The 16,986-nt window shown below is 44.6% G+C and overlaps 1 long non-coding RNA gene across 1 annotated transcript; it reads left to right on the forward strand.

Annotated features, from left to right (window-relative positions):
* The first annotated feature begins 868 nt into the window (after positions 1–868).
* LOC117086330 lies at positions 869–14,838 on the forward strand. Its single transcript, XR_004438289.1, has 4 exons — positions 869–1,017; positions 11,426–11,556; positions 13,511–13,655; positions 14,810–14,838. It is a non-coding gene; the product is annotated as an uncharacterized LOC117086330 (long non-coding RNA).
* Positions 14,839–16,986: the final 2,148 nt, after the last annotated feature.

Genomic DNA, 16,986 nt, shown 5'->3' on the forward strand with positions numbered 1-16,986 from the left:
CAGTAGCCAACATAGAGACAGGTTTGCATTTCAGCACAAGTTCCTATAGTAGCAGCTGCCATTTCAACGCTGCAGAAATATCTTAAGCACTCACTGTCTCTTCAATGTGCTCAAAAATTCCAGCCGGCTACTTTGATTACAGCCTGTATCTCACAAATAAGGAAATAAAGTCTCTGAGGGGTTACTGACAGCCATAAAGCCACATTGGATAAAAGAGGAAATCAGGATTTGCCCTCCACACCCCTGCTTCTGCACTCAAGACCACCATGGGCCACCTTGTGCCAACTTCTACTTGGCCCCAGGGCCCCACCCCAGCTGCCTGCCCCAGCCAACCCCACATCTGGCTGCTGGTCATTCTGCTCTGACTTGCACTGCCCAGTGAGTGCTCCTGGACTCTGCTGGCTGCTCCTAAGCCAACAGGTACAGCCCGAGTCCGGGCCCAGCACCCAGCCCTGTGCCATGGTCTGTGGAATAGAAGGGAAGCATTCAGAAGGTGCTCCCAGAGCTCTCTGCCGACTGGGGAAGCTGAGCCTGGAGGGAAGGGCTAGCTGCCCCATTTCCCTGTGGTTTTGCATCCTCCCTCCCCCTGCAGTGGCCCCGGGTCCCCTAGGGATCTGTGTCTGCTCCAAGGAGATCTGGGCTTGTTGGGTCTTTGCCTTTTGTCCAGTCCTCCCTTTCACCGGGCAGGTTCCATCTGGCATTTAGATATTATAAATAGCTGCAAGTAAGGGTGTGACTTGGGTGGAGACCTGGAGCCTGTACTCCACCCTGAAAAGGAAAAAAAAAAAAGGCTTATTTAATTCATTTCTGTACTTGGAAGCCTCTAGCTATTTAGAATGCCAATTAGGCAGCAGCTGCTGGGGTTTTTTTTGTTTTTTTTTTCTTTCCCTATCCCAAGATGGCCTGTCTGATTTTCTGTGCCTGTTGACTTAAGCTCTTACAGGAGATTGGGTGGGGCGGGCGTGGCGGGCCCACAGCTGCTTTGAACGTGGCCTGGCTGAGCTTTGCTGACTTTTGGTAAGAGCCTGGGGGGTAGGGGTGGGTGAAGGGCCACAGAAGGGCCCAGCTCTTCCCTGTTACTTCCAAGATGCAGGAGTTTGGGGTAAGAGGAATGATGTGTCCCTGAGGGAGGGGAGCCCAGCTGATTGGTGGCTGAGGAAGTCCCCAAATTGGTGCCCTTAACAGATACCCCCGCAGGGAAGGTGCTAGGGCTCTTGGCTCCTGTAGAACTTGGGCCTCTACAGGACTCATCTGGCATCAACTGTGGTTTGTATGTGCTCTAAGCCACTATTTCCTTGTCCGTGTGGTGATTCCAGTCCCTGCCCAGAGCTCAGGGTGGGTTTTGCGGTGCCTGAGTCTGGCATACCGTAAGACTTAACAGACATTCTCTCTCATCGGCTTCTGTATTCGCTTGACACACACAGCCAGATGACGCTCAAATAACAATTCCTGAATGGTCGAATGCAATTTATAGGAAGACCAACATAAACGGAAGGACCTCTAGTTATTAGCCAAATACTAATATCTAAGACGATATTTTTTAAAGTGAAAGCGTTGCATCGTAAAATGTAAATTGTATGTTATTGCATAATTTTTGAAACATCACAAAGCAAATGACTGCAACAATTTGAAAAGCCATGTCAGTAGCTATTTCAGCAGGCAAAAATAAGAAGCACCCATACACCCACCGTCCAGGGGTCATGGCCATTATCAAAACAGCACGATGTGTGGCCTTTGGGCTCTTTTTCTATGGCTATATTAATTTGTACTTGCATATACATGGGACAGAGGCTCTGATGCTGTTAGTGAGGTTTGTAAGGAGTGATGGCGCTTTTGTCCCTGTGATTCTTTGGGTATCATTGATGTGGCCTGGGGCTTGTATGACAGAGGGGAGAGATGGAACTGGGGGGTGCGCTGGTCCTGTGGAGAGGCAGGGATGACAAGGAAAGTAAAGCAATGTCACAGCCTTTGTCCTTAACCTGCCTGGGAACCCAGTTTGAGTTTTCACGGGTGAGAGAGGTAAGGCCCACAGGCTAAAGAAACTGGTTCTATGAAAGACTTTGTGAGCGTCTGGGCACAGATGATCCTGCTTCAGGACCAAATGACAAGATGAGTCAGGGAGGGGATTGGTGTTGGCACCATCACCTGTGGTGACAATGGGTTTCTTTGAAAATTTGTTTAATGGGCTACTGACTGCAAACGAACAAAATGGAGAACAGTGGCAGATTCTTGTGGTTGAGGCACTAACCTCCCTTTGAGACTGCTGGGAAAAAAAGGAAGATTTTAAAGAAAGACTCGGGTTCTGCTGTTTGGGGAGCTCAGAGTCATTGGAATTTGGGTATAAATATAAATATGCTCTCATTAAACAAATATTGAGTCATTTATTTTATAATAACTTGTTTGGTTATGAAGATGAAAACATTGATTTAAATTATGTTCATAGAGTCCATTCCATCATTTACTGAACAACAATGAGATAAGATTCAAAGGAATTCCACAGTACTCGTCAGATTCTATCAGTTGTAGGACACTTCAAGTGTACAATGATGGCTGGCTGCCCTTTATTTCTCCAAATTCCATCCTTCCTTGGCATGATGGAAAAGGAAAATGAACATGAGGCCCACCTAGTGCAGCGTTTTAGATCTAATTTGGTACCCAATTGAGGAAACAATCTGAACTTCACAAATCCGGCGGCAACCACGCCAGCACCCAGGATGAACTATGGCTTTGTCATCTCTCTTGGGCCATTCGGTGTTGAGAACACCTGAGGCTGTGTAACTTCTAAAGAAAAGAAGTTATATGGTGCATGACTTAGCAAGCTCTGTAAGAAACACGGTGCCAACCCTTGCCTCTGATGAGGTCCTCAGGCTGCTTCCCTTCATGGCAGAAGGCAGAGCGGAGCCAGCATGTGCAAAGGCCACATAGCAAGAGAGGAAGCAAGGGGAGGGAGGTGCAGGCTCTTTTTAACAACCAGCCCTCGAGGGAACTAAAAGAATGAGAATTCACTCACCAACCTCCCCCAGTGAGAGCATCCACCTATCCACAAGACACCCGTCCCCAGAACCCAAACACCTCCTATCCGGCCCACCTCCAACACTGGGGATCAAGTTTCAACATGAGATTTGGAGGGGATAAGCATCCAAACTATAGCACCCCCCTTCAGGAGCTGGGCATGTAATACTCAGGAGAAGGTCAAGTGCAAGCCACACCCCTGGGAAGAGGCACACCCTCTTACGTAATGCAACAGCCACAGTCTCTGGACTTCATTCCCATCTCATATCCAGAGTTTAAGTGCAGCAGAGGAGTAAAAGCTGACTCTAGAAGCGTTAAGTGCTTTCCAGGTGTTAATACTGCTTTGCAGAATGCCTTGGGAGAGCTCAATTGTACATTACATTCCTTCTGAAACAGTTCTGTGTGTCAGGCTCCCTAGAGAGTATCTGATGAGAGAAACTTACTGCTGGCAGGTGCTGTAGGAATCCCTGTCTTCAGACAGGACCTTGCCTTGGGTCCTCCATGGCCTGTGAAAGTCTTCAAGGGTCTAACCTCTTGTTCTCTCTTTGATGTGCCTCCCTCTCCCCAACTTGAGAGAGTCTCACTACATCCCCAGAACACCACTCAATTTCCTCTTCTTTGTAGACTGAGTCTTTATTACCAGATGTCAAGGTGTTTTATACCGAAGCATCAATGTCACTTTTTCAGACAGATGATCTTTTAAAACCCCAAGGCAGGGAACAGTATGGAAAAGCTGTATCTACAGAGAGGTGATTTTATTCTTAACTTATGTTTTTCTTTATTAGATGCCAAAGAAATACTTCTTGAACTCATGATCTCCACTGCTACCATATTGGTTCAGGCCACTATTCTCTTTGGGCTGGACCAGTGCAATCTTTTTCAATGGTTTGATTTGCTTCCAGCCCTTCTCCAACCATTCTCATCCAGGTGATCTAGACACACACACACACACACACACACACACACACACACACCCCTCCCTACCACTGCTGAACTCCACCTACTTTCAGTCCTGCAGTGACACTGGCTGTCTTTCAGATTCCCATATCTGCACAAACCCATTTCTTCCTCTGTCAGAACCTTTGCCTGGACTGTTTCTCCTCCCTTTCCTTCTTCCTCTGAAATTGACTTCTTTAACTTCAGATCTCAGTTCAGGCATCACTTCCTGTAAAAGCTCCAGGCTGGAACAAACTCCAGGCTAGAATAATTTCCTTACAATATGTTCTTTTAACACTTGGTAGTTTCTTTCCATATCATTGATCAGAATGAGCACTTCCATATTTTTCTGGGTGACTACTTGATTAATGTCTGTCTCTTCACTAGATTATAAGTGACATGAGAGTAAGGACCATGCCCATTTTGGTCACCATTATATCCTTAATACCTAGCACAGAGCCCAACACAAAAATGCTTTATTAATAAATATTTGTCAAATACTTGTACTTGAATAGATATGTAAACTTGGCTCCCACGAGTTTATCATCAACTAGGAGAGAAAAAGATTGCTATTTATTCCCCAAAGCCCTTTTCAAGTGTCATCCTCATCGTGAGGTTTCCCTGTGCGATCCCCTTTCCTCCTCTCAACCCCTGGGCAGAATAACCCTCTTCCAGCGCAGGCTCCAGCATGCTCTGTGTTCCTTAGTATTCCCTTCTTGGTCTTTTGGCAGAAGACTGATCTGACTTCATCCAAACCTTTCAAATGGACAGCTCCACCTGGATACCTGCATCAGTTTCTTAGGGCTGTCATTATAAAGTACCAGAAACTGGATGGCTTTAAATAACAATTCACCATCTCACAGTTCAGAAGGTTAGAAGTCTGACATTGGAATTCAGGCAGGGCTATGCCCCCTCTGAAGCCTGTAGGGGAGAATCCTTCCTGGCATCTTCTAGCTTCTGGGAGTTTACTGCCAATCTTTGATATTTCTTGGCCTGTAGGTGCATCACTCCAATCTCTGCCTCCATGATCACATGACTGTCTTCTTATAAGGACACCAGTCATATTAAGGCCCACACTACTCCAGGAGGACCTCATTTTTACAAAATATATCTGCAACTCCTCTATTTGCAAATAAGGTCACATCTTGAGACACTGAGATTGTGACTTGAATATTCTTTTGGGAGGACACAGTTCAACCCATAACAATACCCCGTGGGTAACTCAGACTCACTGGATCTCAAACTGGCCTCCATGTCTTTCCCCTGGACTCACTCATTTTCCTGTATTCCTTGTCCTGATTGGGGGCACTGGGCCCTAAAGCAGAAACCTGGAAGTCATTCTATTCTCCTTCTTTTATATCTACATAGTCATGATGTTCTTTTTTTTTTTTTTTTTTTTTGAGACGGAGTCTTGCTCTGCCACCCAGGCTGGAGTGCAGTGGCCGGCTGTCAGCTCACTGCAAGCTCCGCCTCCCGGGTTCACGCCATTCTCCTGTCTCAGCCTCCCGAGTAGCTGGGACTACAGGCGCCTGCCTCGTCACCCGGCTAGTTTTTTTGTTTTTTTTTTTTTTTTTTAGTAGAGACGGGGTTTCACTGTATTAGCCAGGATGGTCTCGATCTCCTGACCTCGTGATCCGCCCGTCTCGGCCTCCCAAAGTGCTGGGATTACAGGCTTGAGCCACCGCGCCCGGCCTGCATGATGATGTAACGACTATCACTTTTACAGTTCTCATATTCATTCCCCAAATCCCTATTTTAGTTTCTTCATCATTTTTAACCTGGACAACTGTAAGAATCAAACTAGTTTTTCTATCTCTTGTTTCAACTCCCTCCAACTTATTCTCCACGTTGCTGCATGAGACCTTTTTTTTTTTTTTTGAGTTGGAGTCTTACTCTATTGCCCAGGCTGGAGTGCAATGACACAGTCTCGGCTTACTGCAACCTCTGCCTCCCAGGTTCAAGTGACTCTCTCACTTTAGGCTCCCAAGTAGCTGGGAACACAGGCGCCCACCACCACGCCTACCTAATTTTTGTATTTTTAGTAGAGACAGGGTTTCGACATGTTAACCAGGGTGGTCTTGAATTCCTGAACTCAGGGGATCTGCCCACCTCAGCCTCCCAAAGTGCTGGGATTACAGGCATGAACCACCATGCCTGGCTGAGACATTTTTAAAACACCAGTATTACCATGATACCACGTTTAGAACTCTTCTCAAGCTCTGTTCTGCACATAAGGTGGTCCAAATTCCTATGCATAGCACATGAGATTTCATCATCTCATCCCTACTTTTCTGAACTCCTCTTTTGACACTTCCTTTTGCAGTCTGTGCTGCAGTCATTGTGAACCATTCACAGTTCCCTAAACCCAGGAAACTGTTTCATGCTTTGTAGTTGTAGCAGAGACATTTATTACTCACAGAATAGCCATGTGTTCCTGTACATTTCGCAACCCCGGAAGGCATGTGATTAGTTCTGGTCAACGGGCTGTGGATGAAAATTATATGTATCACCTCTGAGCTGAAGCATTGAAGAGCCAGTGTGCTAAATTCCAGTTGTTTTTTGTTTTCCTGCAATGCCAGCTTACAAACCCCATATTCCAGGTGGTACAGCTGGACCCACTAGCCTGGGTCCCTAAGTGACTGTGTGGCGCAGGGCCCTGCTCCTTGCTCCTCCTGCCCAGCTGACCTGATTAGGCATGCGACCTGAGTGAGAAATAAACTTCAACTATCTTCAGCTGCGAAGGCTTCGGGGTCATTTTATTACCAAACCATAACCTAGGCTTTCCTGACTTATGCTTTTGTACAGCACTTTGTACAAACTGTTCCCTCTGCCTGACATGACCCCCTTCAGCTGCCTGGGAAAGTCTTACTGATTGTTCCAGCCCCATTGATCTTCTCTTCTGTGAAACTGATCTGAGTCATTACAAAAGAAAGTTAACTACTTCCTCCTGTGCTCCCACGGCACCTTGGATACAATGCTGACATCATCCTCATCACTGGTTATCACAACAATTTAATATCCATCAATTCATATGGTACTAGATGGTGGGTGCATGGGGGACAGGGACTGTGTGTCATCCAGCTATCAAATTTGTATCTCCAGCACCTCACAGAAGGATTTGCATACAGAAGGTATGCAATCCAATGAATGAATGAATGAATAGAAAACTGACTAAATGTAATCTGTACAGAATATGCTTTTGACTGAGCATGATGGGGGAGGTCTGGATCATACAGTGAAAATACTGTATGGGACTCTATAGTTTGCAGACGTTAGAAGGCAATAATTGCCATTTTGAGCTTATGTTGAATTCAGAGTAATATTGGCCTGTATAATGTGTATTACTATAGAAAATAAAATTTTCATTCATACAGTCAGGAAGGTGATTCTTCAAAGGTGTCTAAAAATTAATTATGAGTCATGAGTGGGTGCACGAGAGTGGAATCAGCGTAGGTCCTGTTAGTGGTAAGTGTTTATTTAGGAAACAACACTGCACGTGTGTAACAGCCAGAATGACCATCAAATTAAGATCACGTGTAGCTGGAACGTTACGACCAGGTGGAAAGGATACTGTGAACAAAATGCAACTCTATCTATCTCATCTGTCTATCTATCATCATCATCTATCTATTATCTATCTGTCTGTCTATCATCTATCAGTTTATCTACCTACCTATCTATATACCTATCATCTATTGGTTTATCTGTCTGTCTACCTATGTATCTACCTATTATCTATCGACCTATCTATCATCTACCTACCTATCACCTATCGATTTATATATCTACCTATCTATCATCTATCAGTCTATTATCTATCTATCCATCATCTATCTATTCTCTATCATCTACCTATCTATTGTCTATTATCTATCATCTATTTATTATCTATCATCTATCTGTCTATTATTGATCTACCTATCATCTATCTGTTTATCTTCTACCTACCTATATACCTGCCTATCATCTATCTACCTATCTGTCATCTGTCTACCTATCTTCTATCATTTATCTACCTGTCTATCATCTATCAATCTATTATCTAGCTATCCATCATCTGTTATCTGTCTATCATCTACCTATTATCTATCTATCATCTATTTATCTATTATCTATCATCTGTCTACCTATCTACCTGTTATCTATCTATCTATCTATCTATCTATCTTCTATCATCACCTATAAATCCCATGAGAGCAGTAGGGGCGGATCTAAGTTTTGTGGGGCCTCTCATTGCCTCTTTAAATTCTGTTGGGTAGGGGCAGCATTCCTCTACCCCTGCTGATGACTTGGGTAGACCAGTGATCTCAAGGTCACATTCAGACAATAAAATATCCTTTGAGTTGCAGAAAATGGCCTCCATTCAGATTTTAGCATTTCAAGTCCCAGGTAATAGTTAAAACTTCAGAAATAATTTAGCTTTAAATCTTCTTTCCTTCCTTGGCTGGGACCTGTCTCACCCAGGAAGTCTGCCGTGGGAAGGGGTCGTGGCCCTCTTCCTTTCCCCTCCCTCTGCTCACCTCCTTCCCTTTGTTTGCTGCTATTTCCTTCCAATCCTGGAATGAAGCCCAGAAAGGGGAGAGGGATGAGGATGAAACAGCTCTCATGTGGCTGGGCGGCCTAAGCCCTTTGGGCCGGACAGCTGGCCTCCCTGGAGCAGCCTGGCTGATGATTAAAGCTGACCCTGCCAGGAGCTCCACAAAGGCCTCCAGCTGGCTACTCTCTCCTGTGCTTCCCTTGACCCAGGCCGAAGCATCTCTGTCCCTCCAGGTGGTCGCCTGTGATTCTTTCCCCAGCTCCTGGGATTTGGAGATGCCGCATCCAGTCCCTCTGCTGAGGTCTTTAGTCCATGCCTTCAGGCCCCAAGACCACCCCACACTACCCCACACCTGCTTCTTTTCCCACGGGGCCCTCATCTGGTCTTGGGACATGCCCCTTGCTCTGCCATAATAGTATTCATCGGTTAAAATATTCTGGCACTGTCCTATGTCCTTTGCATTTATTACCTAATTAATAATGCTCACAACCAGGAAGGTACATTTGGCAGGCCATATCCACGGGTATTTCCTCTAAAATTTCTGTCCCTGGTTTTGCCATCACAAAACACTGCATGCACATTTCATTTGTCATTGATTTGGGCTGCAGAAACAGGAATCAGGAGATTGAGGCTTTATCTTGGCTTGACCATGAACTCACTGTGAGGCTTATGGCAAGTCAGCCATATCTCCAGGCCTCAGTTTCCACAGCAATAAAATAGGGAAGTGGAATGGACTCATCCTCACAAGGTTCCTTTTCTTTTCTTTTTCTTTTTTTTTCTGAGCCGGAGTCTCGCACTGTCGCCTGAGCTAGAGTACAGTGACGCGATCTCGGCTCACTGAAACCTCTGCCTCTCAGGTTCAAGCGATTCTCCTGCCTCAGCCTTTCAAGTAGCTGGGATTACAGGTTCCTGTCACCACGCCCAGATAATATTTTGCATTTTTAGTAGAGACAGGGTTTCAGCATGCTAGCCAGGCTGGTCTCGAACTCCTGACCTCGTGATTCACCCACTTTGGCCTCCCAAAGTGCTGGGATTACAGGTGTGAGCCATGGCACCAGGCCCCAAGGTTCCTTTTCACAGTAAAATTCCATGATTTAAGAAATAATTCTAGGATAAAGAAATGCATGTAGGCATTTGGGGATAGGAGGAGAAAGGCTAGTTAGGATGTGGGGCATGGATAACCTTGGCAGTCCAGATACAAGTAACCCTTAAAGGTCCTAAGCATCTTTCAACTTTGAACAAACTTAAGTATGGATCTAAAACGCCTTGGAATCTAGGGCTTTGTCAATTGCTTCTTTCACAATTCTAATGAGAAATCTCATTAAAAAGAGAGGTTTCAGTCCATGGTTTTAAGAATCTTAAAAACATTTGTCCGCCTGACTCATTAACTCCACTACCAGAAATAGATTCTAAGAAATAATCAGAAGCTTACACAAAGGTTTGTGTATAAGAAGACAGTGAGTCACCGCAATCTTTAGAGTAGTAAAAAGTAGAAACAACTCCCTTTGTTCTATCTCTGCTCACATGACACCTCCTTAGAGAGGGTCTTGACCTGGGCAAATAAAGTAGCCCCTCTCTTCTTACCATGCCTTTATTTGTTATGTCATAACACGATCACCATGTGATTAAGTATATATTTATTTGTTAAGGTGTTTGCTTTCTTTCTCACAACTAGGATGTCAGCCCCATGAGAGCAGTAGGAGAAGATCCAAGTTCTGTGTGACCCGAAGCACATAAAAATCTGAGGCCTGTTTTAAGAAAAACTTTTTTTTTTTTTTTTTGAGACAGAGTCTCACTCTATTGCCCAGGCTGGAGTGCAGTGGTGCGATCTCAGCTCACTGCAACCACCGCCTTATGGGTTCAAACGATTCTGCCTCAGCCTCCTGAGTAGCTGGGATGACAGACATGTGCCACCATGCCTGGGGTAATTTTTGTATTTTTGGTACAGATGGGTTTTGCCATGTTGGCCAGGCTGGTCTCAAACTCCTGGTCTCAAGTGGTTGACCCTCCTTGGCCTCCCAAAGTGCTGGAATTATAGATGTGAGCCACCGCGCCCAGTCTACAGTTTCTTTTTCCCAAATTAAAAGTTGTATTTATTTCACATTAATCTACTTATTTTTATTTATTTATTTTTTTTAAATTGACAAATGATAATGAATACAGTTTTTCTACTTGGGCCTTTTTCAGTGCATTCTACTGCTTTCTAGCAACACTGCTAGAAATTGGGTGGGTGACTTATTTACTGTCAGGCCTGAGCGGTGCTGTGTGACTTTCTCCTGGCTGTTCCCGATGCTTCTTTTCCCTGGTAATATGAACAATGGCTATGAGTCTGGTACTGTGCTAAGTGTTTTCCATGAAACAATTTACTCAGTCCTTACCTTTTGAGTAGATAGTTGTATTATCTCCACTTTATGATGAACAAACTGAGGCATGGAAAGTGTAAGTAACCCACCTAAGTAAGTGTGAGGGCTGGGATGTGGACACGGGAAGGCTGGTCCCATAACTGACTTTCCTGGCCACCATGCTCTGTTCGTGTCTTGCTTCTTCCGCTCCCTTCCTCTCCTGCAGATCCCTTCAATTCCCCTCCATCATGAATAGGCCAATAGGAGCACCCAATGGTTATATATAAAAAGAGGTTCCTTCCTCTCTCTGTCAGTTGTTCCACATTTATGTCTATTTGGTATCTTCATGGGATATTAAGGACACCAGCATTTGAGGAATGTCCTTTGATACCAATCAGTCCAGCATCTTTTTGGGAACACTGGGCACACTGGAGAGAGCCCTGGACTGGGAACCAGTCGTCTAGTTTCCAGACCTGGCTCTGCCACAGGTGTACGTGTGTCCTTGATCATGGTACTCCCATTCGTCAGTGCAGGGATGGATGACTTCTAGGATTCCTCATAGCCCTAAAGTCTGTGATATAATTCTTTCCTTCCTCAGCCCAGTATCTGTCCTTTGGCGCTGCTGGCCTGCCTTTCCCCAGGAAGCCCAGGGGCGGGAATCAGTTCACTCTTTGGAGTCCAAGAGGAGCATTACGTGGTTTTGCTGATTTCGAGAGGCAAAAGGAGAAGGTGAGAAAAGTCAGGCTCTCTGGTCTCCTAGTTGGTGCTGCCATCCACAGGCTCAAATGTCTCCCTGAAATGCAGATGGAAATGAAGCAAGGTGAAAGGGTAAGCGTGGGAGCAGAGCAGCTTCTAGGCTTAAAGAGGAACTTGAACCCAACTGACTCACCAGGGAAGTGGTTGTTGACCTTGAATCCTAGTTGACTTGCGAGTTGGTAGCTTGTCCTTTGAGAGACCTAGATGAATTTAGCTCCAGTGCCCATGAACTTCTGTCATTCATGGCAAAAAGAAGTAGCCTCCCAAAGACCGACTGAACAAGAAGAATTTGAGGATGCATGAATGAATAAATGAAGGCTATGGCAATTCTTTTTCTGTGAATGCCTTGGGCAATCAGACAGAAAAGATACTCAGCTCTCCAGGATGGCTTAGACGATTCTCCCCAACACCACTCCTTGTTGAACTGATGGTGGCTGAAACATGCCAGGGTACAGGGGTCTTTGGGAAGCCTTTGATCCTGGCTGTCTGCTAAACTCAAACTTTCCCTCCTTCCTGATTTTACCGTAGTCTTTCTTCTATAAATTACTTGCACATGGTTGATACAGTTTCAGTTCTGGGCTACCAAAATGGCAGCCAGAAACCATTCAGTCATAAGATGAGCAGTGACAGAAAAAAACAGGGAAGAGATAAAACCTTAAGCTGTAAGCAGGGCGGGCCTCTGCCAAATAAAGATGTTTATTGCTCTTCTGCTTTCTCAACAAAATTATAAGACTGAATGCCTTGATTTATGTGGCTCAGCAGATGTTCTCACTGCCACAAATCTATTAGCTCCTTGCCTCCTCCGTTGAGTGGGTGGTGCAAAAATAAAATCTGCAAGGAAGAAGCTGGCAATGACAGGGAAGGAAGTGAGGGCCCTCTAAGAGATTAGGAGCTGAGACACGACCCAGAAATAAAAGAAAAGGAGAATCTGAAGGAACAAGTCTTCACGGTTCCTGTTCAATGAACTTTTCTCTAACAAGAGAGAAAATTTGCACAGCCACAAATTATTGCAATTCAGAGAGCCAAGTATTGAGTTGAAAACATACTTTATGTAGGGAGGTGTCTTACATTGAGGCTGCCATAACAAAATCTCATAGACTGGGTGGCTCACGAACAACAGAAATTTATTTCTTACACTTCTGGAGGCTGGGGAGTCCAAGATCAAGGTTGGCGGATTTGAGGTCTGGCTTCCTGGTTCATAGATGGCCTCTTCTTTCTGTGTCCTCACGTGATAGAAAGGGTGAGGACCTCTCTGGGGTCTCTTTCATAAGAACACTAACCCCATTCATGAGGACTCTACTCTCATGATCTAATCACCTCCCAAAGACCCCACCTTCTAAGACCATCACCTTGGGGTTAGGATTCCAACATATGAATCTGGGGGGAACACAGGCACTTAAACCATAGCAAGAGGCATTCACAGTATTGATGGCCCAAATCTCTCACCCAAAGAAAGTTGTCCAACACCTTTGAGAAAATTTCAATGACATGGGTCCTCCGATGCCACCACCTTCTCTCATTTTTCTCTCCATATTGGCTGCGTGTCTGTTACCCCTTCAATTCAGCCTGGCCATCCAGAACCTTCCCCACTAGATATCTCCACCTTAAATTAAAAGCAGTCTCCTTCCTACTTGTTCAGAGCCCTGGTGTTAGGATGGTTGCGGAAGATTGTTAAAATGGCAGCACGACGTGGAGATTTCCTGGGGATATCAATCACCCAGTTCCCCCCACCCTTCCTGACAAAGGTTAATCATGAGGGGAATGAAAACAACACACAATCTTACGAGCAGTGAAGGATAGGTTGGATGGAACCCACAGAGGCCGACTGAGATTTCAATTTCCTTACTATAATGAAAACTGCATTTCCATTCACTGCTGCAGTAGAAATTATTTACCAATGGCCACCTGTGATATCATTGTCCCGTAGGTTATGTAGTGTGGACTGACTCTGCCAGGGATGGCCACCGAAGCCTCTGTTCATTATCCCCCTCCTTGAAGCCCTGGGGATGCTGCCCATGAGCAAAGGCAGTGCTTTTGTGCGCATGAAAAAGGAGGAGCCATTTCATAATATGGTAATTTTAAACATGATTCCTTCTCCCATTTTTCTATGACCTTTCCTTGCTTGATTTGAATTTATGATTTTCTGCATGTGTTTCAGATGCCAGATATCATCAATAAGAATAAATTACAAACTTATTTTCCAAGTAGCTATATGGCAGGCCATGAGTTAAGTGCTTTGTATACCTTATTCCACATAGTTAGAATAGCCTGGTGTGCCAGAGATTGTCCTCCAGTATCCATCCTTTCCTTCTTCCTTTGATAATATAATCCCATGTTTTTCAGCTAAGCACATGGTTTCCTGCAATCAAACCATGTACCACAGCAGCCGCCCTTGCAGCTATGTGTGACCATGTGGTCACTGGGATGTAAGAGTTTTGTGTGCAATTTTCAAGACACCTCCTCAACAGGAGGGAACATGCTGCCCTCCCTCTGCCTTTTAAATGCACACATCCTTTATTTTATTATAAAAATTAAGATTTGGTATGGAGATTTTCTATAGGACAATGGTTACCTAATGCATAAAGGAACCATCTATTCTGATATGACAATGCTAGAAATAGAGGGGACTAAAACACATATATTAAAAATGTACGAGGACAGTTGTCCCTCAGCGTACACAGGAGACTGGATCAAGGACCCTTGCATATACCCAAATCCACAAAACATGCCCTTTTGTTCACTGGCTGGAATGTGGACATAATAGTTGGACATGAGCAGCTGTCTCAGACCATGAGATGGAAGCCACTTGTTGAAGATGGTAAAGCAACAAGAAGGAGCTTCAGGCCCTGATGACTGTGAGGGAGAATTTTGAGTTTTTTGCAGCTGCAGCTGAACTTACCTTACCAGAAACACTCTGCAAGAAGGTAATAGAATGAGGTATTGGAGAGCATGGACTTTGGGGTCTGAGGCACCAGGGTTTAAATTCTTCTTCTGCACTTAGCAGCTTTGTGACCTTAGGCAAGTAACTTAACTACCCGCTATCAGATTCTTTATGTGTATAATTAGTGGAAGTAAAACCTCATTGAATTTTCTGACAAGTTTAGGTATATATGATATATCTAAAATGTTCAGCATAGAACTTGGCACATGGTAAATGCGTGAGACAAGGTAGATGTTGTCTTGTAAGAGGAAATAAGCCTCAGATAAGTTAAAAAATTTCTTCCAGGGCCAGGCGCGGTGGCTCATGCCTGTAATCCCAGCACTTTGGGAGCCCGAGGCGGGCAGATCAAGAGGTCAGCAGATCGAGACCATCCTGACTAACACGGTGAAACCCCATCTCTACTAAAAATAGAAAAAATTACCCAGGCATGGTAGTGGGCACCTGTAGTCCCAGCTACTCGGGAGGCTGAGGCAGGAGAATGCTGTGAACCTGGGAGGCGGAGCTTGCAGTGAGCCGAAATCGTGCCACTGCACTCCAGCCTGGGCGACAGAGCGAGACTCTGTCTCAAAAAAAAAAAAAAAAAAAAAAAAAATTTCTTCCAAGCCCACACAGATAAGTGATTGAGAGTCAAACCTGGAAGTCCCTAAAGCTTGTGATTTTGTGTGACATTGACCACCATGGATGCTCAGATGTCATCATGAAAAACAAGAACATAAAAGTTAGCTCTTTTGTCAGCTTGATAGTTAACACGCCCAGACACAAACACACAAACACACACACCCCAGACACACACACACATGCACTTTGTATGTGACTCATTCTTTGACTGTAAAATTATTATATCTTACAAACGAATCTGCTGAAATAGAAATGTTTATTATTTGAACTAATACGCACCGATATTACCTGGTACAAAGTTTCCAGTAGGCGTTGCTGTTGTTCCCTGAACCCTCGAGATTGCTGGCTGATGACGCAATCTGCTGTCATACATTCACATTCTCCATTTCCTTCATTTCTATTGAGTTCACTTTTAAATTTTCAGATGAGTCGAGCTCAGAGATAGTCTCTAATGCTCCAAATCTGTGCCAATGGTGTCCTTCCCATCCAGGCTTTCTACAGGTCAGGGCTGAGGTGAATCGTTTTACATCAACGATGGGCTTGTAACAGAGAGAGTGATACCAGGGGCCCTTAAGTCAAAGAAGATGACTGAACAAGGCTGTGAGCTCCATGAAGGCAGGGCCTGTGTCTGTTTCATTCACTGATGTATCCCTACCCCTTACCCCAGAAGGGCTCCATCAATATGTGTTGAATGAACTTTGAATGAATGGGCGCTTTCAGGATCACACCATGCAATAAACAGTCATAGCATAAGCCATCAAGTTGATGCTAATCACTTCCCCACCGAGCCCAGTTATAGTGGGCATTTGCCCAGCTTTGCCCACCAGCATGCAATCCACTCTCCTAAAGCACCTCTCTTCCCTTTAGGGAGTTTTCACGGTGGGTTGTTTTCTGGGGGTGGGAGCGGGGAGTACTTGCCTCTTAAAAACCAAAGAGGCCAGATGCTCTTTCTGGGAACTTTGAACAACTGCTGCAAGAATGTGGATTGGTTGGAGGCCATTCACTGCAGGGCTGGAGTAGCAAGTGGATCATATGCATCTGCTCTGAGTTTGGCAATGCTAACTTCAGCCTCTTCCTTACCAACACTCTCAGGCCCTGCCCACTTTCCAGCCCTGGACTTCTAACCCTCCAGAGATTCTGATGTCCTACAAATACTTGGAATAGTCCTCCTATCCCTTAGTTTCATAAGAAAGCATGCAAGCTAAATTCTTAGAGAGATTCCACAGATAGTCTTTGTCTTCACCAACAGGCTTAAAGATTGTCTGGTAAATTTCCAAATAGTAACTTAGGAGCAGGAGAGAGAAGTTGCACTGTCAAGGCCAATATGATTCAATCTGAAATATGGAGACTGAAGTAATTGGAGAAGGTGATAGTCACTGGTTCTGATCCTAAAATGATTATCAGGATAAAAAAATCTGGCACTGAAAAAATTCGAGGGAAGCAAGCTGAAGGCTGGATCCATGGCTAAATACGGTGCCAACACCTGCTTTTACAATTGCTGATGCATTTTGCTCATCAACAAAGAATGTACGCTGGCAGGTTTCTCACTCCCTTTGCAGAGTGGTTATTGCTGTGCTGTCTTTTCACATATTGTGAGGATTCTGGGTCATTTTCTCAAATTTGAAACTGTGGATGTGGCAATGGCTATTTCCAGATAGGAAACAGTGGAATCCTGGAAAGAGCTGAAGAAACTATCAACTCGAATTTTGCACTTTGGTCCAAGTGAGTTCTGAAAGCAGATCCTTTGCATTTTACACATCTATAAAAGGAACCAGGGACTCATTCTACACTGTGATTGTTCTCCTCTAGGAAGAATGTACTTTCATTACCAATTACATCCGAAA

This window comes from Trachypithecus francoisi, unplaced genomic scaffold (genome assembly GCF_009764315.1).
Source record: "Trachypithecus francoisi isolate TF-2019V2 unplaced genomic scaffold, Tfra_2.0 Lachesis_group1, whole genome shotgun sequence".
NCBI classification, from domain to species: domain Eukaryota; kingdom Metazoa; phylum Chordata; class Mammalia; order Primates; family Cercopithecidae; genus Trachypithecus; species Trachypithecus francoisi.